General features: G+C 41.1%; 1 protein-coding gene across 1 annotated transcript in view; it reads left to right on the top strand.

Annotated features, from left to right (window-relative positions):
• Positions 1–3261: 3261 nt before the first annotated feature.
• mgat4c (mgat4 family member C) overlaps positions 3262–24443 on the top strand; it is a 146110-nt gene continuing 124928 nt past the window's right edge. Inside the window, exon 1 of the mRNA XM_052097872.1 lies at positions 3262–3542. The gene's annotated coding sequence lies outside the window, so the exon portion shown is untranslated. The remainder of the gene's footprint in view (positions 3543–24443) is intronic.

Below are 24443 nucleotides of genomic sequence, written 5' to 3'. Positions count from 1 at the left end.
AATTATGTGGATATATTGAAGCAACATCTCAAGACATCAGCCAGGATGTTAAAGCTTGGTCACAAATGGACAATGACCTCAAGCATACCTCCAAAGTTGTGACAAAATGACTTAAGGACAACAAAGTAAAGCTCTGACCTCAATCCAAGAGAAATTTTGTGGGCAGAACTGAAAAAGTGTGTGTGAGCAAGGAGGCCTACAAACCTGACTCCGTTACACCAGTTCTGTCTGGAGGAATGGGCCAAAATTCCAGCAACTTATTGTGAGAAGCTTTTGGAAGGCTACACAAAATGTTTGACCCAATATAAACAATTTAAAGGCAAAGCTACCAAATACTAACAAAGTGTATGTAAACTTCTGACCCACTGGAAATGTGATGAAAGAAATAAAAGCTGAAATAAATCATTCTCTCTATTATTCTGACATTTCACATTCTTAATATAAAGTAGTGACCCAAACTGACCAAAGACAGGGAATATTTTCTATACGATTAAATGTCAGGAATTTTGAAAAACTGAGTTTAAATGTATTTGGCTAAGGTGTATGTAAACTTCTTACTTCAACTGTAGATAAGAAAAATGTTCCAAAAATACATTAGCAAACTTCACTTTCTTTTTAAAATCCTATTTTAATATCCACTTAGTTTGATATGAATTGGGTTTATACACTAAGACACTCCTGGGACAAAGATACTTTGAACATGGCCTCTTGGGAGAATACATCCCATCTTTACCTCCCTTAACGCTGCCTGAAAAGTTCTTAAGCACGCTGAGGTTCAAACTGTTTTTTTTTCCCATAGCTGTCTGGACAAATAAAGACAACATCAAACAAACAACAAACAAACTAAAATATCTTAAAAGAATGCCACATTAAAAAGAGAGAAATTAATATATATATAGTTTGAGATGTAATAGTCTGAAAAACTCTTTGTAAGGCAAGTTGGTATTGGAAAGTAGTTTTGATCCTGGTGAACGATTGGCATATAGATCAGAAAATGTGAAAATAAAAAGAGTTCATTTATACACTATAAAGAGAAAAATACACTACAAAGAGAAATGAGTTCACATTAGACACAATGCAAACATATTTTCCCTATTAAAATGACCAAGATGTTCTTGAACAAATTTGACCGATGACCTCTGCATGGTGCAGAGGGCAGTCTATTTGCGACCAGTGAACTTATTTTCGCAGCATTCGAATATTGTCCTTGTATTATTACAGGTGTTTGTGTGTACCTGGAACATTATTTGAAAGCTCTGTGGTTGCTGGGTGTGTGTGTGTGTGTGAGAGAGGGGTGGTGGAGAGCTTATTTTCATTGTGCCCCACAGAAACTTCTGACACTCCCCTCCTGGTTCAAAATATCCAACCTAATGATCAAAATACCCCCAACTATTCACATGAGCTGAACTTTTGTATCTTAGGTTTGAGAAAGCATGATTAAGATTCCTCACTCAAAGAGACTCTGAAGAGACTCAGACTCTGATTATTGCTGATGACAATGTGATAGCCTGTTAAAATGAATAGTTCTGGCCAAGAATAAAACTGACCGGTTGATTAGATATTTTTGTATGCGTTCCAAATGAGGCTGGAGAAAAAGGACAGGACTTTGAAAGGGTGGCCGGTACATTTTTGTGATTCTCCTGTTGGTTCACCATGTATTTCTATGACATACACAACTGTAAAGGTATCTGAAAGAATTCTGATGACTATGTATATTATATTTCACAAAAAAAGGATAATTATCTTGTCATGAGTTCCTAATTTAAATATATGTATATGCAGTGGCTGGCTGTGCATTTAAAGTCTAGGCCTTCAGTATGATTCATTCCATTAAGAAAATACAGTTTCACAATGAATAAGACACCCTATGACTTTGGGCATCATGCAATATGTCGCAGCTAACTATTAATACCAATTGACATATTAGAAACACGACCACGCACAAAAGCCAGAACCTGAAACGACACTTAATGCTCAATCAAGCTTAATTTTAACTGCAGCATGACTGTTTTGTGAAATGAATGTCTCCCGAACTGAAAATCATAATTTTTCATATGAATCTACCAAGGAGGTCTATAATACCTGGAAAAATCTATCTAATAATATTTGCAATTTAAATGCTCCTTGCAATAAATTTAGTTTAGTCAGGGTACACAGTTATGCTGCTTTCCATTTAAGTTGGATATTCCAACATAATTTACACTTAGAAAAATCCTGATGTTGCTATAACAATGCAAAAAGCACTTACCAATTTACTTGAGGTGACAATCAGTCCTCCTTTCCTGTTTATTAAATTAAGTCACATGGTCATGCAGAACATTAATGGTGATGACAGCTTGATCTTTTCTCTTGAATTAAATACATCACTTAAAGTGTGATTGCGTCACTCAAGGCCAGCTAGAAGGCCTTGACTGGGACATCCTAAAGTCCACACCCACCAAGAACAAATAAATCAATCTGACTGGCTGATGAATCTGACACTATGACTTTAGATGCCTATTCACGTACACTGTTGAGGGATTCTGAATAAATTCCGAAGGCCTAACAAAAGACTCGTGCGCTGCTTCGGCTATGGAGATCGGCTTCTGGCATGCGGTTGGTGAAACAGTTGTCACACTTTGCTTGTAATCATCAAGGAATAAATTCTGACAGGGTAAACTTTAAATGTGTTTGTGGATTAATTAAGAGTGGAAAGCAATTAAAAATAAATGTGAACTGCAAAAAGGTGATTGAGATTGAAAGGATGAAACACATATATGTATTTGGCATGTTACACCAGCAGAGAAGGCTTTGGTAGCACTGAGAAATCACCACCGTTTAAATGTAAGTTAGGAGGGTGGGTGGGTCCTCGATAAATTCACATGTCCACCTCATCAGTCACTACTACACCACTGGCCATATTGTAAATGCATTGTCACTATGTCATATTTAAACAAGCTGAGGTTGACAAAAACCCTGTCATTCTCATTGTAAACTATTCTAACCAGTAATATAAACAGCAAGCATGCTGTCATGTCATGTCATTTAGGGAGAGGATAAAAGGCTGTTGTACATAGAAGTATTTTGCTGTTCTGCATTACCTTAATAATAGTAGGCTTGGCACATTTGGTGTCTCCTGCTCTAGGCTACCTTGGGTCGTACCACGATAGAACAGATCTCATCAGCTGCACTCACATCCACAGTCGGCATGAGGACACGACAGCCGCTGAGAAGCGACTGCGCCTCGACCATTTTAAACCGCCCCATATTTCTACCGATGTAGGAAAAAGCACAGGGATACAAGTTGTTTGTTTCAATTAATACGGGGCAGACAACGTGGCTGGAAAGGGAGGCAGTGAGACGTCAGACTATCGCGGCGTGATACATGCTGTGTCTCAAAACCCGGTGAGCTGCCTACCGAGACAGCTTTGTTTTGGGCATCATACCGTCTTCGTGTTCGCTCCGGGCAGCATTCATTCACTGTCGCCGTTTACACACACATGTACACTTTGTGTGAACGTGCGGTGAAGTTGAAGATGCCAATCTGAATCGCTCCGATCACGGTAAGAACGTTTATTTATATTAGCGGAAATTTAAACACTTTGTTAAAGGAGGACATAGAGGGACTCGTACCTGTGCATGCAAACAATACACCACATTTACCATCGTTGTGCAAGGGTCTGTGGAATGTTTGATGCAGAAAATTCTCAGAGTTGTCAGATGTCGTTTGCTGTGCATGTTTTTGACTGGGGCTGGGTATTTTAAGAGAAATAGGAAACACTTTACTGTAAGTTTGTATTTGGAAATAATAGTAAATGGATTAGGGATCTTGAACTAACAATGAAAACATATTTTTACAGCATTTATTAATCTTGGCTTATGGCAATTTATCAAAATGTAATTGTTTATTGTTAGATCATAATGCATGCAATTTCATTATGCAACTTTTCATTTATTTTATTTTTTTACTATATGTTGAAATTAACATGCATCATGATTTACAACTGCTGTAAAGGTATTGTTCATTGGGTTACTTAATCAGTTAACATGAAATAACAATGTAAACAAATACAACCTTGTAATACAGAATTACAGAGCAATACAAGGTAACTACAGTTAGAACTCCTTAAACTAAGGACAGATATAACCTATTATGTCATATTGGCCGAATGTGTGTGAAAGCTTGGTGTGGCTCTTTTAATATGTGGCATGGCTTATTTTGTGAATATGAACTCTATGGAACATTATAATCTCTCCAGATTTTATATATTATATTAAAACAATATTCGTTTTTCTTCTCATTGATATATTCAGAGAACAAGTTCTTTTGTTTGCTGTAATTATGGATATTTTATAGGATTTCAGACAAGCATCTTGTTGGTAATGATGTGCAGTCCAATATGTGGCTTAAGGCTTACTGTAACTTTCATGTGAATTAAAGTTCAAGAACTCTTTGAGCAAATCATCAAGGGACAAGTTAAAATAACTGTAATTTCAGTCTTGAAAGAGTATAAGCAGTTTACAATCCTGATTAAGGATTGAATCCTGTATCCTGATTAAATTCAAGAGATCTCATATCAGGATACAGCACCAGAAGTGAGACCATTGTAGATGTTTTTTTTTTTATACCATTCATTTTCAATTAACCAGCTCTCATATTAATGATTTATATTCAATACTTTTATATTAAATTGTTTTTCATGCTATGCATAGTAAAATACAGTGACCACACATTTGGTCAAAATTGAGTTAACTTTGTGAAATCGGGTCACTTTGAGCTGTCTTGTGACATACTGGATTGGCTTAATGCTGCTCAGATTCAGAGAAAACAAAGTATAAAAATGTGATAATCCACATTTGGCTGGATAATCAAAAACCTTTGAAGCCACTTTGAAGCTAAATCATTGGTTATATTTAGACCTTTTTATCATATCATAAAAAAGATTAAATGTTTATTAAGAACAGCAGCACTATGATAAATTGATATAATTAATGAAACAGATATGGCTTGCGAAACATGTCCTCTTGTGGAGGTCTTCCTATTCTGTTCTCAGTACTTTCAACCTGTGGGCAGTGTTACCAATTCAGACTTAAAGCAGTGCTCCATGCACTTTAGATTGGGAACCAGCTCCCATGTTTAATGCATCTCTACCCCTCTAGACTGTTGAATGTGAAGAAATGGCTCTGAGTGAACATTTCAAATCAGAATAGTATTTTAGATGCAGTAAAGCCCTTTTGTTAGAGGAAAAGTCTCTAAGAGACTGAGATTAAATAAAAGCAGGGCATACAGAGGGAATGAATGCCTCCCTATATTTTACTTAGACAGAGATAGAGCTCACATTTGTCAAGAATTCAATGATGACTATCAAATCTACTCAGCCTTCATTAGTAGTGCATAGGGATGCTCTGTACCCACTCTTTTAGAATTTCATTTCTCAAGATGGGTGAAATTTAGAAGTCAATTTACAGAGAATGACAGTATTGTGGAATGATTGCTAGAGTTAATATGAATTGCTAAAAGTGTATGGCTGCAACTTGTTTGTTATTTTTGGCACTGTAACATACACAGCCTTTTGAGGGAAAATGGACCACATACTGTATATTTCATTTTAGTTTTAGGATGCTCTTATATACTAGGCTGCTTTTTTTCAGTGACAGATTTTCAGTGACAGTGAGTGACAGATAGGGAACATCTCGGTTACTGATGTAACCTCCGTTCCTTGATGGAAGGAACGAGACGTTGTGTCGATGAGTTGACACTAGGGGTCGCTCCTGCAGAGCCCAGATATCTCTGATCTTGAGAAAAGGTCAATGAAAATTGACTTGTGGAATTTGCATGCCACTCCCCCGGACATATGGATATAAAAGGAGTGACGCTGCAAACACAGCAGGTATCGCACTGAGGAGCCGAGCCAAAGACCCGGCCATTTCAGCCGTTTGTTCAGTGTTGTGGCAGGAGGGACACAACGTCTCGTCTGTCATCTGTCACTCACTCGACGTTGTGTTGATGAGTTGACACTAGGGGTCCCAATGGAAAACGCCACAAGAGCTGAACCGAGTTTCGCAGACTGGCGGTGCGAGACGGGCAGACCTCTGTGTGCCTCGTAGCCAGCGCAGCAAGCAGTCACATAACTACCCCCAACACACTGGCAGGCACGAAGTGGTCCCCTGCACCTAGGGGAACGGCTAACTGCTCAGAATTATAAGGATTGGCTGGCCCAGCCGTGGCCTTCTCTATTGTTCTCCCCAAAAAGGAAAAAAATCGTTCGGCTGGGGGCCAAATATATGGTCCAAGATGGGGGTGTCCCTCCAAAGAGGAGGACACCGCAGAGACCACACCCAGCCCTTGGGGGGGGGGGGGGATTTTTGGTGGAATACAACACACGGTCTAACAGGTTAGGAGTGAAAGTACATCGTGCAGAGTGGCGTCATGGTAGGTCCTACCCAAGGGGGGAGGAGTTACTACAAACACAACGACCAAGGACAGAGGGCCCTCTGCCCAAGGAAGACGTGGTTTACCGGCAGGGAAACCATTTTGCGGAATATACATCACACAGGGTTGCCTAGGGGACAACCAGCGCATGTGGAGCACTTACCTCAGTACGGGGGCCTGGGTGACGCTCGTACTGGGGCAGCAGTGAGCCTCTCCAAAGACTCGATGGCCACTAGGCTAGGGAGGAAGAACGTCCAGGGTTCACATTTCTTGCAAACGCAACTGGGGAAAGAGCGCACATCTTCGCCTCAAGGGAGGAGAAAGGCGCTATGCACAAGTGATCCAACCAGCCAGCTGACCCAAACTAACCTGTTTATGTCACCTGATAACACATGGGACAAAACAGGCTCAACCCTGAGGTTATAGATCCTTGCAAAGTTGTTAGGTGTTGCTCAGCCCGCGGCTCTACATATGTCTGCTAGGGAGGTGCTGTGGGACAACGCCCAAGAAGCCACAACACCCCTGGTAGAATGGCTCGTAGGCCAGCAGGGGGAGGCACATGCAGGTCGTAGTATGCCATAGTGATGGCATCGACGACCCAGTGGGCGATCCTCTGTTTGGAGACAGCGCTTCCCTTCCACTGTCCACCGAAGCAGACAAAGAGCTGCTCGAAGCTTCTAAAGCTCTGCGTGCAATCCAATTAAATGCGAAGAGCACACACCGGACACAGCAATGCCAAGGCTGGGTCTGCCGCCTCCTGAGGCAGCGCTTGCAGGTTCACCACCGGACCGAGAGTACGAGAGTAAGCCGGACCGAACTCTAGGCACAGTTTGCTGACAGAGAATGCCTGCAGGTCCCCTACCCTCTTGATGGAGGTGAGCCCCGTCAGGAGGGCGGTCTTCAGAGAGAGCACCTTTAGCTCTGCTGACTCAAGGGGTTCGAAGGGAGCTCCCTGAAGGCCCCAAAGGACCATGGAGAGGTCCCACGAGGGAACTAATTCGCCAGGGGGGCTGTCGTCAGGAGCATGAGATCCGAGAACCAAATCAGAGGGGAGCCTCTGTCAGAGAGTACCATAGTGGGCAATGGGAGGATTCTGGGGAAGCGAACAGGTCTACCTGTGCTTGGCCGAATCGACTCCAGATCAGCTGGACTGCCTGAGGGTGTAGCCTCCACTCTGCCCTGGGTGTAACCTGGCGCGGCAGCGTGTCCGCTGTGCTGTTGAGGTGTCCCGGGATATGAGTGGCTTGCAGCGATTTGAGCCGGTGCTGACTCCAAATGAGGAGACGTCGGGCGTGTTGTGACATACGGCAAGAGCGTAGGCCGCCTTGGCGGTTGATATATGCTACCGTAGCTGTGTTGTCCATCCGGAGCAACACGTGCTTGCCCCGGATCAACGGCAATAGCCTCCTCAGGGCAAGTAGTACCGGCAGCAACTCGAGGCAGTTGATGTGCCAACGCAGTCGCGGGTCGGTCCAAGGGCTGACGACTGAGTTTACATTGCATACAGCCCCCCAGCCCCGTTGGGAGGCAACTGTCGTAACAACGACGTGCCTAGGGACTTGGCCTAGGGGAACTCCTGCCCATAGGAATGCTAGGACTGACCAGGGGCTGAGAAAGCGGCAACAAGCCTACGTGACAAGGATGCGGTGTGTGCCGTGTCGCCATGCTCGTCTCTCGATTCGGGTCTGTAGCCAGTGCTGAAGTGATCTCATATGCATCAACCCGAGTGGCGTGACCGTCGCTGAGGATGCCATATGCCCCAGGAGCCTCTGAAAGGATTTCAGTGGGACCAACGTGTTCTGTCTGAACGCATGCAGACAGCTCAGCGCTGACTGCGTGCGCTCGTTGGTGAGGCGCGCTGTCATTGAGACAGAGCACCAGGTCCCTGTGAGCACACAACATGTCCCGCGATTGAGCTAAGATTAGCCAGTCGTCGAGATAGTTGAGGATGCGGATGCCCACTTCCCTTAGTGGGGCAAGGGCTGCCTCTGCGACTTTCACGAAGGCACGAGGGGACAAGGACAGGCCGAAGGGGAGGACTTTGTACTGATATGCCTGACCCTCGAAGGCAAACCGGAGAAAGGGTCTGTGTTGAGGAAAGATCCAGACATGGATGTACGCGTCCTTCAGGTCTACCGCCGCGAACCAATCCAGATGCCGGACACTCGCTAGAATGCGTTTCTGCATGAGCATCTTGAACGGGAGTCTATGCAGAGCCCAGTTCAGAACTCGCAGGTTGAGGATTGGCCGCAACCCGCCACCTTTTTTGAGTACAATGAAGTAGGGGCTGTAAAACCCCTTCACCTTGGCTGGAGGGACAGGCTCCATCGAGCCCTTCCGTAGAAGGGAGGCGATCTCCGCATGCAAGGCGGCGGCGTTCTCGCCTCTCACTGTGGTGGAGCGGACGCTGTTGAACCTGGGCAGGTGCCTGGCGAACTGAATTGCATAGCCGAGTCGGACGGTCCTGATCAACCAACGTGACAGGTTGGGGAGTGCGAGCCATGCCCCCAAGCTCCGAGCGAGAGGGACCAAGGGGACAACAGCATCGGAAGGAGCCCAGGGTGCTGAGTCTAGTGACATTGAAGCACTTACCTGGCTCCTTGTGACCGTTCCCGGAACAGCCTGGAAAGGGGGAGAACATTTTTTGTCCTCGTGGCCCTTGGAGACTAGGGGGCGGGCTTGTGCCACGGCTGGGCGCGTGGAAGCAGGAGGTCCGGTTCCAAAGAGAACCGGTGGCTGGCGGACGTGATAACGTTGTCAGGGACGACGTCAGCCTACAGGCCCTGGACGGTAGCCTTGGATGGTAATGCCAGGTGGAGGTGCTTTGCGGGCATAAGTGCACCGCGCCTGCTTGATCCACCTGGGGAATCTCAGAGTAGCTCCTTTCCACCCCATCAAGGGTACTACCCATCAAGGGTAGTGAGAGCGGAGGAGCTCACGGATCGCGTGAGGGCAGTGAAAGGTGCCTGCTACGAGCGTGTGAGCTCATCATGCACCTCCAGAAAGAAAGGAGCAGGGGTGGAGCATGGCCATGAGCGGTGCTCTGGCCCCAGGAACCAATCGTCGAGCCGCGAGGGTTCGGGAGGGAGGGAGGGCAGAGGATTCCACTCTAGCCCGACACTCGCGGCTGCCCTGGCAAGCATGGCCATCAGCTCTGCGTCAGCCTGCAACTGAGCAGCCCACCCGAGGTTGGAAGTCCAGCCGAGTCCTCGGCGTCAGACATGACGAACCCACTCTCTGGTGCCACGATCGAAAGCTCATCGTGAAACGAACCGGCAACCTCGCGAGAGGCTTCCCCTGAGGTCCCCATATCGCCCCCAGTGCTAACCGACCCCGCATCATACCTGTAGGTAGAAGGACTGAGTCGGGGAGCCGCTGGGGTGGCTTGCGCTCTTACGAGGGCGAGCCGTGACCGCAACATAGCCATGGTCATGTCCTCGCAGTGAGGACATGAACCATCCACTAACGCTGGCTCCGCGTGAGTGGCACCCAGACATGAAAGGCAGCGATCGTGGCTATCAGACGGGAGTGACATCGACCGCAACCAGGAAATAAACACAAACGGAAAGACATCTTGAGAAAGACGCTTTCCGTTTGCGCCACTCTTTTAGAGAAATATTACTCTTTTTGTGTGTTATATATATATATATATATATATGTATATATGTGTATATAGGTAGGTATACACTCACCTAAAGGATTATTAGGAACACCTGTTCAATTTCTCATTAATGCAATTATCTAATCAACCAATCACATGGCAGTTGCTTCAATGCATTTAGGGGTGTGGTCCTGGTCAAGACAATCTCCTGAACTCCAAACTGAATGTCAGAATGGGAAAGAAAGGTGATTTAAGCAATTTTGAGTGTGGCATGGTTGTTGGTGCCAGACGGGCCGGTCTGAGTATTTCACAATCTGCTCAGTTACTGGGATTTTCACGCACAACCATTTCTAGGGTGTACAAAGAATGGTGTGAAAAGGGAAAAACATCCAGTATGCGGCAGTCCTGTGGGCGAAAATGCCTTGTTGATGCTAGAGGTCAGAGGAGAATGGGCCGACTGATTCAAGCTGATAGAAGAGCAACTTTGCCTGAAATAACCACTCGTTACAACCGAGGTATGCAGCAAAGCATTTGTGAAGCCACAACATGCACAAACTTGAGGTGGATGGGCTACAACAGCAGAAGACCCCACCGGGTACCATTCATCTCCACTACAAATAGGAAAAAGAGGCTACAATTTGCAAGAGCTCACCAAAATTGGACAGTTGAAGACTGGAAAAAAGTTGCCTGGTCTGATGAGTCTCGATTTCTGTTGAGACATTCAGATGGTAGAGTCAGAATTTGGCGTAAACAGAATGAGAACATGGATCCATCATGCCTTGTTACCACTGTGCAGGCTGGTGGTGGTGGTGTAATGGTGTGGGGTATGTTTTCTTGGCACACTTTAGGCCCCTTAGTGCCAATTGGGCATCGTTTAAATGCCACAGCCTACCTGAGCATTGTTTCTGACCATGTCCATCCCTTTATGGCCACCATGTACCCATCCTCTGATGGCTACTTCCAGCAGGATAATGCACCATGTCACAAAGCTTGAATCATTTCAAATTGGTTTCTTGAACATGACAATGAGTTCACTGTACTAAAATGGCCCCCACAGTCACCAGATCTCAACCCAATAGAGCATCTTTGGGATGTGGTGGAACGGGAGCTTCGTGCCCTGGATGTGCATCCCACAAATCTCCATCAACTGCAAGATGCTATCCTATCAATATGGGCCAACATTTCTAAAGAATGCTTTCAGCACCTTGTTGAATCAATGCCACGTAGAATTAAGGCAGTTCTGAAGGCGAAAGGGGGTCAAACACAGTATTAGTATGGTGTTCCTAATAATCCTTTAGGTGAGTGTATAAATATATATAACAAAGTTATTCACGTTATGAACTTTTTCTGCTGCTGAAACGCCCAGGGGTGTGTGCTCAGCACAACGTAATGTGTGAGGGGGTGAACCGCTGGAAAGCGCCGTAGATCCAACAGCGTGTAGAGATGTTAGCAGAGGAATTCAGCTCTGGGAATTGCTCGCTCGGCTCCGAAGAAGATATCTGATGTGTGTTTGCAGAGTCACTCCTTTTATACCCGTATGTCCGGGGAGTGGCATGCAAATTCCACACGGCAATTTCCATTGGCCTTTTCTCAAGATCAGAGATGTCTGGGCTCCGTAGGAGCGACCCCTAGTTTCAACTCATCTGTAGAACGTCGAGTGAGTGACAGATAGGGAACACATAATTTACCCTATTGGTGATGTATGTCATTTTCTTTCAATATTAAAATACCTTTTCTTATCTCATCTTAATGTGGATATACAGTAGATGATTATTTGTTAGCCATTCACAGGTTGATTCTCACCTGTGAATGGCCAGTCTTTATGACCCTGCCTGACATAACCACATTGGCTCAGCCATTGACTGGTGGGGCTAACTGTCCAGCCAATGGAAGATGGGGGAGTATAAGGGAAAACTGTTTGAAAGCATTATTTTTACAATTCTGTTTAGTACCTCTAGTGGCGCAATACACAGTATTAAAGAAATACACAGTTCACTTTTAAAAAATTGTTTACCATATATTTTCCAATTTAATTTTACTGGTAGGACTCTTGTGGTAGTTTTAATTATCCGCTTTTCACACAATAAGGGGAACCAGCACCTGCACTTAGCATTAGTGTTTCTTGAAAGGCTTAACCGGCACTGTCCCGCTTATCAACTCATGAGTGTCTTTTCATGAGTGAGTGAGCTGAGTCTGATATAAGAAGCTTGGGTTGGCATTATTCACCAGACAATTACATGCATTACGAAAGCTAGAATCCCAACATCCAGCCACATTCCTGCTGAGGTAAATGGTAATTAGCTGTCTTATTTTAATCCACTATAGATGTGCTCTGACATGAGAATGTCAGGCGCTGACTGCAGCAGAGGATTAAGGTGCCAGTGAATAAGTGTAGCAGGTGGAGAAGGTGTGTCAACATTAGCTCACCCCACTCTTGCGTGTAGCCACACAGTTTTCACCACTGTTCTAGTGCTGACCTCTGTTTGGCCATTTGAGTGCTAAGAACACTCACCCTGAGCTGCTGTTATTCTGCGACTAAAGGTGCGGTCACACAATGCTTTAAGCATAGAAAATTACTTCAGACCCTGAAGCATGATATTATGTCACACTCAAGAGGTTCTGTTTTCAATAAATAATAAAAAAGAAAAAAAAAATGAATATAGGTCTATTCCACATTCCTGCAATACTGGACATCATGCAACTTTGAACTTTCGTATTTTTCTGTATTGAGCCAAGAGGTCAATCTATGACGTTTAGTTTCTGTATTCGTTAGTCCTATACAAATTCACAGGTTAGAGTTAGCAGCAGAAGAAATTAGGGCTGGGTAAAAACATACATTTCCCAATTAATCTTCATTTATGAACGATCCTGATATCAATACTTAAAATCCTATGATTTATCTTGTACCCTATGCGCAACCCTATACAATGCGTGTAAATCACTCGCATATAGGACAACATTTTGCAATATGCGATTTTAAATTGTTTGTGTTTTAACACTGGCTGGTAAATGTTTGTATTTCTTTCACAAGTTTTAGAGTAGTATATTGGTGAAGAGGTTCAGCACTGAGATCCTTTCACTGTGTTTTGAGAGAAAATTTTGGCTTGACCCATTCCATGTAATGTGTGTCCAAAAACTAGATCCATTCAGTCAGTTGTTGCTAAAAAAAACAACAACAAGAAATAAACGTTTAATTGTAATCACACATAGCATGGGTGTGGTAAAGAATCAGTTTGACTCCTCATGCTTAAAAAAAAATAAATAAATAAATTATATCAGAAAGATTTAAGAGTCCATCCATCCATCGTCAACCGCTTATCCTGTGTACAGGGTCGCGAAGATTTAAGAGTATTGGAATTAATACAAAATAATACTTATCCTATGGTTTAGTGCTCTAATGCTGCTGGAACCGTCAGATCCTGCTGGAGGCGATGACGGCAGGGGAGCGGAGCTTGCACCCCCTCAGGATGTGACCTAAACTGGTGGAGATGGGGTAGGATGGGGGTGAAATCACGGAAGTATGCGAACAATTAGAGGCAGCTGGCATGCTTATAAAGCTAAGGCTGAATAGTGATTGGATGAAATGCCTGACAGAATGAATCCAGAGATCTTATGCTTATATCTGTGTGCGATGCTTGCTGAACACTATTATAGCGCTTGTTTTACATATCAATGTAAATACTTATAAATTGTACAAATTATGCATACAAACAATTAACATTTTTAACAGCAATTAACAGCAATTTCAAGACATCATATTTATTGATGAAATACATGGAATTTGTATATTTTTAAAAAGCTGAACTAAATGATGAAAAACAAATAAATATTTTTAAATTAAAATCTTCCTAATGTTACAAGTATGAAAGCCCCCTGTATTATTAACAGAGTTTGCTGAGAGAGTTTCTTTCATATGGAAGCAAAATAGACATTATAATTGAAGTATAACATATTGAATCGAAATCGAATTATAATTGGAATCAAATCGAATCGAGTGCTTGTGAATTGGAATCATATTGGGAAATCTGTATCAAAATCCAGCCCTGATTTCCTTTAGATGTGCTTGCTTTTCAACTTTTCTGCATTTGTGTGTATAGAAGGAAAGTGAATGGAGAACAAAGTCTAATGTGCATGGCCATGTAACATATACAGATCACAAATGCTGGTTATTTCGTAGTGATGCTAAACTGGGTTTTCCTGTTTACTGTTTAAGGGTTTCATTTAGCAAGGTTATGGTGTTGCCAGGGTGGCTGCACATGTTCAGATGTAACTATACTGATGTGATGCATGTGCAGACACTAGGGATGTACATCTCCATAACTGTGGCCGATGCGATACGCATCTCGATGCATTGCCAATGATATCATACATTAAATATACATATGAAGCAGCTACCGATGCGATACGATTCACCCCTATTACAATGCAGTGTGATCTGATTTCGATTCAACACAATGCGATTCAGTGCAATACAATGCAATGGGAAAAAATATGATGCTATGCAATTCAATGTGGTAGGCTACAGATAGTTTGCTTTTATTTCTTTGGTTCAGACAGACAGCAAATCATAAATTAACTTAAGTGCCTTCTGACTTCTAACGCATGGACCTTTCACAAAAAGTCCTATGTAGTGCAAAAAACAAACAAAAAACAACAAAATTAAATAAAGCCAGATGTTTTTTTCCTGTTCTGTCTCCAGTTACACTTTTAACAGTTCACACATTTAACAGTGAAATAATTTAAGGATGCTCAGGGATAAAAAAAAAAAAAATGAAGAAATGTTCCGTAACTTGCCAGCAGACGAATATGCTTTCGTATCGGCACTTCAAGTGTGTTGTTAAATTTGTCATACTGCCTGAATATTTTATAGCTGCATGCCATATTTTACAAACTACATGGTCTTATCAAAATCTCCATCTCTCTTATAAAACCCAAAGTATTTCCAAACAATGGATTTGCAAAATGTACTTGTCAAGTGCAAGTCAGACAGAAACAAAAAGAAGGAAAGACATTATATTTATTTTTATTAAAATTTAACGAAAGCACATTTAAATATTGTGCGATCTACCAGCATTGCCATTGTGATTGACTGGTAGATCGCGTTTGACGTATTGGGCACCCCTGTTCTATGTGAGACTCAGGACACGCCTCGGTCTCCGTAGTGTTGTGATACGTCATGTTCACGTAGCAGCATTGGTGATGAGAGATCGAGAAACAGTTTAGAGAGGAGAAATCAATCTACATATAAAATATTGGTCACTTTCCAAATAATAAAAGTATAGCGCATCTACTAATAATTATATATAAATAATTTTTTACCCCGATGCAAATATGTTAGAAACAATGTATTGTGATACAAATGACAATTTGTATCCGATGCACACTTTTTTAAAATCGATTCATCTAACCATCCTTAGCAGACACTAATTGTGTCTGTCCACCCAGTGAAAGATGAAATTACCGGTACCCTTTGTATAGGTAACTAAAAATTTCTTTGCATAGGGAGAAATCAGGGATTTGGCTCACTGGTTTTGATGAATGCAGTCTTGAAACAGGGCAAGGAAGAGGCTGAATCACATGAGGTGAAGGTGGGTGAAGCTGGGCCATCTTTCGAGTTAGCAAGCAATATTTTGTGGGCAACAATGACGTCGTTCAATGGCACAAACATGCTTTGTTGTTAAAGTTGAAGCCAAATCCGGATTTGATAGTGTCAGGAAAGTGTTTTGGCTTCCCTACTATGTTTCACAATCTGTCTCTGCTTCAGATTTATAGCTGAAGTATATTAATACTAAAATAATTATATTAAAATAATTTCTCCTATATACAGTAACTAATACAGTATACTGCCATGCAAAGACAAATTGAGTTATGACTGAAATAGTGCCTTTTAGACACTTAGGGGGTATTTACTCTTGGTTACATGTGTTTTTACTGATCGGATAGCTATCCAATCATGAAAAGAGCAAGTGTAAATACCCTTCAAGACAGATATAAATCCAGTCACTCAAACCATATGTAAACTTTACTCCACCCAAACAGTGCTACATCAGCAAAGGGAAAATGTGAAACAAAACAGCTGCTACCAAGTATTTACATAGGGCTCGTGTTGTGCAATAAATAATAACACTTTAAGAATTGGATGCATGATGTAAAAGAGAGAGAGAATGTTTTTCTTCATTTAAATGAAACTGAAACTAGACATTGTCAATTAGCAGAGCTAACGAGAATGGACTTATCTTACCTATGAAAAGCCCCAAGGGGAAAAATACACAGAGCACGCACACACAGACACACATGTGCACGTGAATTTAAGGCAGGACAGTCTGTTTTTGATGACCAATGGCAGATGGGTGGACTGGCGGGAAGCCTGTTTGAAAATAATTTTCCCACTTTTGTTTGGTGATGCAAGTGGCTGAGAAATTACACTTTTTAGCTTCAAGATAAAGTTAATATTTGATCCAAGTAATTTGCTTTCTCTGTGAGATTATTTATGCTTGATTTGAACTAAAGCAATACAGTAGTAGTTGTATTATCTACACCAGTGCAGCTCTTAAGCTTATTGTGCTGATCTGAAAATGCTGTTCATTGTGATGTTACACATTGTTCTAGCTTCATGAGCACGGATAATAATAATTAAGGCCATCATTATTTTGTTTATCTTGTTTTCAGAGCTGAATGCCAACATGAGGGGTAATAATTAAGTAATGATAATGTGTATTTTATTAGCGTGAGGAAATTAATTGCTTTGCACATTAAGGGCTCTTGAGTTTGATTAGAAGCCATGCATTCTCTCACTTGCCTAAAAACTAGAATTTAGGTGGGCAGTTGAAAATGTACCTGGTTGCTGAGAGGCCATGTCCAATGACAAAGGTAATCAATTCTAATAGCATTAAGTAAGGCTTTAAGGGAAAATGTACCCTCTTTTTTATTTTGTTATTATTCATTCACACTCATGTTTTTCCAAACCCATATGGCCTTCTTTTTTCTGTTGAACACTAAGAGAGATGTTAGACAGAATGTTAAACTTAGTCACTGTTAACTTTTATTGAATTTTTCTCTCAAACAATGAAAGTAAAGGGTGACTGAGGCAGCATTCTGTCTAACATATTTTAAGTTCTTTGAAAGAAAGAAAGTCATACGTGATTGAAACAACATGAGGGTGAGTAGACCATGACAGAATTCCATTTTTGGGTAAACCATCTCTTTAATGATTCAAATTTGGCTAGATGTGTTTTATTTATAATACTGTAGAAATGTTCACTGTTTTGTTTTTCCAGTAGCCTTTTCATTTAAAATATTTGTAGAATGTGCTGCTGAGGAAAAAGACTGACAGTTGTTTTGGTCAAACACTGTAGTGTCCTGCTTTAAGTGACTCATTGTATCTGACTCATCAGTGTGACTTATTTTCTGCTGCTCATTGGAATGACAGGATATGACGCCCCTCTGTGATTGGCTTGTTTTGCAATGGCAGCACAATATCACAAAACAAGACTCTGTTGGCTAAGTTGACTGGTTATATACAGAACCTAAACTCTGCATGCAGCCATTAAAACACACACCCACACACACATACATCTGCTTCATAACAATATCATAATTTTTCATTACTCTACATTTACATTATTATTCATTTGGCAGACACTTTTATCCAAATCGACTTACAAAAGAGGAAAACATAAGCAAATCATCTTAGGGAGACTGGGATCAGAATAGTTTTCAAGTCATATACAAGTTCAAATTTGTATTTATTTTTTATTTTATTTTTTTTTTGTTAGTGACTAGTTAAGTGCTCTTGGAAAATATGCATTTTAAGTAGTTTTTTGAAGACAGAGAGTGAGTCTGCTCCACGGATGGAGTTGAGAAGGTCATTCCACCAATGTGGTATGATGAAGCTGAAAGTCAAAGAAAGTGTTTTGGTGCCTCTTTGTGTTAGTACAACAAGGCGACGTTCCTTAGCCAACTGCAGGTTTCTAGTGGGTGTGTAGCTCTGCAGAAATAATTTTAGGTATTTTGGAGCAGACCCAGTGACTGTTCTTTATGCCAGTATCAGAGCCTTGAATTTGATATGTGCATCAACTGGCAGCCAGTGAAGAGAGACAAGGAGTGGTGTAACATGTGTTCTCTTTGGTTCATTAAAGACCAGAAGTGCTGCTGCATTCTGGATCATTTACAGAGGTCTAATTGCACATGCAGGGAGGCCTGCAATGAGAGCATTACAGTAGTCCAGTCTAGTTATGACAAGTGACTGAACAAGCAGTTGTGTGGCATGTTCAGATAGGAAGGGTCTTATCTTCCTGATGTTGTAGAGTGTAAATCTACATGATCTTGTGGTCTTTGAGATGTGGTCCGTGAAATTTAGTTTGTTATCAATGGTTAGCCCTAGATTTCTGATAGTTTTTGAAGGCATTACTGTAGTCGAACCCAGCTGCAAGGTGATGTTGTGTTCGACAGCAGGGTTGGCTGGAAAGACTAGGAGTTCGTTTTTGGCTGGATTGAGTTGCAGGTGGTGTTCCTTCATCCAGGCCGAGATGTCTGCCAGACAGGCAGATATTTGAGTAGTCAAGGTGGTGTCGTTGGGCTGGAAAGACAAGTAGAGTTGTGTGTCATCGGTGTAGCAGTAGTATGAGAAACCATGTGCCTGAATGATGGGTCCCAGTGATGTTGTGTATATAGAGAAGAGAAGTGGCCCAAGCACTGATCCCTGAGGTACCCCAGTAAGAAGTTGATGTGGCTTGGATACCTCACCTCTCCAGGCTACCTTGAAGGACCTACCTGAGAGATAGGAGTTAAACCAGTCAAGCACAGTTCCTGTAATATCCAGCGAGGAGAGGTTGGAGAGCAGAATCTGATGGCTGACTGTGTCAAAGGCGGCAGAAAGGTCCAGCAGAATCAGTACGGATGATCTGGATTCAGCTTTCGCGCATCTCAGAGACTCAGTGACACACAGCAGGGCAGTCTCAAGTTAAGTCAAGTCAATTTTATTTGTATAGTGCCTTTCACAACACACATCGTTTCAAAGCAGCTTTACAGAAGATCAGCATTAACAGACGATACAATTGTAATGTCTATAAAATTGATGAATCATCATTGTGTAATTAGATAAAATACAATTCTTAATCGTGTTTAAAAATAATTAAATAATAATTGTATTAATAACCCCATTGAGCAAGCTGTAGGCGACTGTGGCAAGGAACACAAAACTCCATAAGATGTAGATTAATGAAGAAAAATAACCTTGGGAGAAACCAGACTCACTGTGGGGGCCAGTTCCCCTCTGGCTAACATCATGAATTTAATGTAAATATTACTTATGTATAGTTAAAATCATGGTTTAAAATTATTAAACTAAGTAAGTGTTAAGGGTTAGTGTTTAAACATTGATTGTGTTTGAACTGTAAGATTAATGACCAATGTATTTGAAGTCCATCCTTGATTAATTGCAGAATTTCACATAGATGCAATTGTCCTTGTTAATTGGCTGTTGAAGGCTTTTGTTGGCAATAGTTAGTCTATGCATTCCATTTCAGGATCGTAGTCCATCAATAGACCGAGGTGATGCAGGTTGGAGTTGGCATCAGTTCATCCTCTGAAGTCCATCATAATAGACTGAAGTGATGTTTGGCTGGCACCGGCTGCATTTAGTCATCATCATTCAGCGACATGTAGCAGTGGAGCCCAAGAGCTGGATCAGCCAGTTCTGGTGACCTCAGGATAGGAGTCCTGGGGTTGAGACATGGAAACAAATAAAATAATATTAGCATAGATGCCATTACATTTATTGCAGAGTTAGAGATCATGCTCAATGTTTCTGGTTTCTGGTTCCGGCAGACCCAACTAAAGCAGCCTAATTGTGGGTTGGAGTATAAATTAGGTGTATGCCTGGCTGAATAGATGAGTCTTTAGGCTAGACTTAAACTGAGAGAGTGTGTCTGCATCTCGAACAGTGTTAGGGAGACTATTCCATAGTTTAGGAGCCAAATATGAAGAGGATCTACCTCCTTTTGTGGATTTTGTTATTCTAGGAACTATTAACGTGCCAGAATTTTGCGATCTTAATGAACGTGTTGGAATATAGCGTGGTAGAAGGTCACTTAAGTACTGCAGAGCTAGACCCCTTTGTACGTAGTTAACAGAATTTTAAAATTAATACAGAATTTAACAGGTAGCCAATGTAACGACAATAAAAGGGGGCTAATATGATCATATTTCTTGGTTCTCGTCAGCACTCTGGTTGCTGCATTTTGAACCAATTGAAGTTTATTTATTGATCTTGCTGGACATCCTCCCAGTAATGCATTACAACAATCTAGTCTTGAGGTCATGAATGCATGAATTAGTTTTTCGGCATCAACAAAAGAGAGCATATGCCTTAATTTAGCAATATTTCTTAGGTGGAAGAATGCTGTTCCTAACATAATTAGATTTTCAAAGGACAGATTGGTATCAAATATAACACCTAAGTTCTTCGCTGTTGAAGATGATGTAACAGTACATCCATCTAGTGTCAAATTAAATTTTAGTGGATTATTTTTAGAGTTTTTTGGTCCAATAATTAGTACCTCTCTTTGTCAGAATTGAATAGAAGGAAATTTCTGGCCATCCAATCTTTTATTTCATTGATACACTGCTAATTTAGAGAATTGTGAAATCTCATCAGGTTTTGAAGAAATATAAAGTTGTGTATCGTCAGTATAACAGTGGAAACTTATTCCATGATTCCTGATAATATCTCCCAGGGGAAGCATATACAAGGAGAAAAGTAGAGGCCCTAAAACTGATCCCTGTGGCACTCCATATTTTACTTTTGTTTGGTTTGACAATTCCTAATTTACATAAACAAAGTGGTAGCGGTCTGTTATATATGACCTAAATATGACTAAAGTCTCAGTGCAGTGTCAACTTGTGAAGCCTGACTGATTCTCATCCAGCAGTTTGTTCGGTGTGCGTGCTCTGTGTATTTTTCCCCTTGGGGCAAAATAGGTAAGATAAGTCCATTCTGTGAAACTGCCCTTTCAAGTGTTTTTGCCATGAATGGGATGAGAGAGACTGGTCTGTAGTGTTCTAATTGTGTGGGGTCAAGTGCAAGTTTCTTCAGCAGCAGGGTTACTCGAGCTTGCTTAAATGTAATGGGAAAAATGCCTGTAAGTTGAAGGCAGAGACTGGCTGGATCTCTAGATTTCTGCCATCTGCTTTCAGCTGCCCTGAGATCAGTCCGATGTTCCTGAAGGATGTCAGCCAGCCAATGGTGTGGTACGTAGTGGCCTAGAGGAGAGAGGACAGATGTCTAGACAGGTTGTTAAAGTAGAGTTTAGTGTGTCTGTGGCAGTGTTTACATCAAGCATGGAAAATACATTTTGTGTAGGAAGAGAGGTTGAGACAGCAGTGGAAAGATGAGAGGGTGAAAGAGAACGGAGGATACGGTGAAAGGAAACCAAAGAGGGAGTCTGTTTGAATGTAGAATGGAGAGTCATGTTGAATTGAACCAAGTAGTGATCAGAGACATGTAACGGAGTAACAAGAATATTTTAGTTTTGTTTATGTTTATTTTAGTTTCTACAGTTACGTCATCATCTAATGATGAATCATCTAATGATGATGGTGGAGTTGATTTGACAACTGTGACAATGTTTTCTACTTTATTTTGTTCTATGAACATATATTAAAGATATCTTTATGCTAATTTCCTGAATCTTGAAATCAACCCAAATCCTTGCAGCAAACCCAGTTTTTAATATAATGACAAAAGTTGTAAAACACATAAATTGACTATGAACAGAAAAAATAAATGCCATTTCACAAGAAAGTAAGACTAAAGGCCACAGCACATTCACGGAAAAAAAAAAACTTCTTTGTTCTTCACTCAGAGCCAAAAAGAAGTTTGAATCTTCTGACAAGGTACTGTTTACGAAAAATTCAGACACCAGCCACACCACTCTGGGAGGCGGTTAGTGGAACTTTTAGGGGGTATTTACACTTGATCATATAATGCTTGTTTGCTGATTGGATTTCTTTCCAATCATGAAAAGACCAAGTGTAAACACTCTCCAAGACTGATCTGAGATGGATATAAATTCGATCACTCAAACCACTTTCAGAGGTAGTTTAAGATGCATTCCAGACTAAAGTGTAACTGCATCTGGCTGTTCATGCCACATATGTAAACTTTACTCCATTCGAACAGTGCTATGTCAGCATAGGGAAAACATGAAATATAACAGCTGAGTATATTTATAGTATGTATAGGTCTTGTGTTGTACAAAAATAACAAATTAAGGAACAGTACATCTGTGCTACATTGTAGGTGAGACAGACATTTTTTACATTAATTTATTTGATGCAGATCACTGAAGAAACTGTAACGAAAAACTGAAAATGAATGCAGCTCACTTGCATGATGCATCTTACCTACAACAAGTCCAGAGGGGAAAAATACATTGTGTGCGCACACACACAGATACACATACGCACTGGGCAAAATCTCTTGAAATCTTATCATAAATCAAATCTTTTAAATTCACTGCCCGGAATTAGCATAAGAACAGAAGTGAACTTTTCGTATAGTGGGGAATTTAAGATAGGATTTATATACGTTTGGCAGAGACATTGATTTTTCAAAGTGTAAATTAAATGTGCTCATTCAATAGGATAGCAATACAATCAGTAAAAAACGCATGAAATAACCAAGTGTAAATACCCTCTTAAATATGAGGGCGCTCAAGACCACATGCAAATAATCAACTAATGTGAGATTAAAATGTGTTATCAATGACTTCACGCCTCATTCTATGAGTCGAACTCAAACAAGATCAGTAAAAGAAGCTGTTTTTAACTACTTGATGATGATTTAAAGTAATATATATGTATTTGATAAGACAATCCATAAATTGTCTAGTTTACGTTCTGAATTCATGGTGCTAATGCAGGCTTACACTCTGTTATTGTAATTTATGATGACACTGATACAACTGCAAAGATTGGCAGAAACTGTTAATGGGCAGAATACAGACAAAAGAATGACAATAGGCATATCTTTGGACAGAAGTATGAATGGCTTTTGCTGAGGATGGTACATGAGTTAAGCAGTATATAGAACAGAAGAGTGAATGGGTACTTAAGAGTATTTGAGTAGAATTGAATTTTCATGACAAAAAAATTAGCATGAAATGGTGTTGGAAATTATCTCTATGTAAATGATCATACAGATGTAGGTAAGTTTGCAACAGCTCGCTAATAACTCTCTACACTGGCGTATTCATGTTGACTTAACTGACTGAACGGAAATTAGTTGTCGGCCTCAAAGTAGGTGGAACTCCATGTCACACCTACCGATGACATGAATAAAATTGCAGTAATAAGATGTTTTAGCAGCTAGTAAGATGTTTTTCTGGTAGTTCGCCCTGGAAAGCTGTTACAAACCACCAAAACAAATGCAAAAACACCTTCAGACAGATTTTCAGACAGATTTTCTTCTGAATTACGTCACAAACATTCGTTCTTCGATTTCATAGGAAGGGTGCAGGGGCCTTAACATTTAAATGTTTTTCTTATAGCTAAAGTGTGTAATTTTAACAGCACTAGCATCACCAAAATGAATTGCAAAAATAAATGTATTACTTAATGAATAATGTTTCTTAACAATCCCATTACTTATTGCATGTTTATGTATGTTTATGTAATTCCAGCTTCAGGATGATAATGTTTTCAATGCAACACACTTCATGTTAGAGGCTTTTGTTTACAAGAACACTAAATATGAATTCAGACTACAAAAGGTAGCCCAATACAGAACACATTAATTCCATGCATCACACTTGACAGCCTTTAGGGCATTTGGGTATTGGCACTATATGGGGAGCATGCTCAAAAGAGCTCTCTCTTTTCAAACCCTCCTAGATTCTGACATGTGTGCTTTTAGGTAATAGTCAGCATTAGAGACAACATATGCCCAAGATGGCCCTTGCTTTCTCAGTAAAACTCCTCAGATTGTCAGTGTGCTAATAAGCTAGATCAGTAGACATACTGTTTAGGTCGATATAATGTAAAAAGCTAGTGTCTCATTTGTTGCACAAAGTTATTTCATTACCTTAACAAAAACAAGATAATGTGCGGGGATCTGGAACAGAGCAATGTTCTAAGCAATGAGGACAGTGGAGATTGTAATGTCTGGTAAAAGGCAGACAACTCAAAGGAAACATACAAAAGTTCTCCATGAAATATGCATCAATCGAAGTGCAAGAAAGAACAAAGGCAAAACTGAGTGTTTGTAGTGGTGGGAGGGAGGGATATCGGAAATGGTTATTTATTGAAAAGCCAACACTCTGGCACCAACGGTTTAGATCGCAGCACTCGATAGACACTACATTTGATATAAACACATCGCCATTTGTGCTGGTGGCACAAACACCTGAGAGGCATGATGTGCTTTACCTG

This window comes from Xyrauchen texanus, chromosome 29 (assembly GCF_025860055.1).
Source record: "Xyrauchen texanus isolate HMW12.3.18 chromosome 29, RBS_HiC_50CHRs, whole genome shotgun sequence".
Lineage (NCBI taxonomy): Eukaryota > Metazoa > Chordata > Actinopteri > Cypriniformes > Catostomidae > Xyrauchen > Xyrauchen texanus.
Note: the sequence above shows the minus strand (reverse complement) of the source record. Positions and strands in the feature narration are given on the sequence as shown.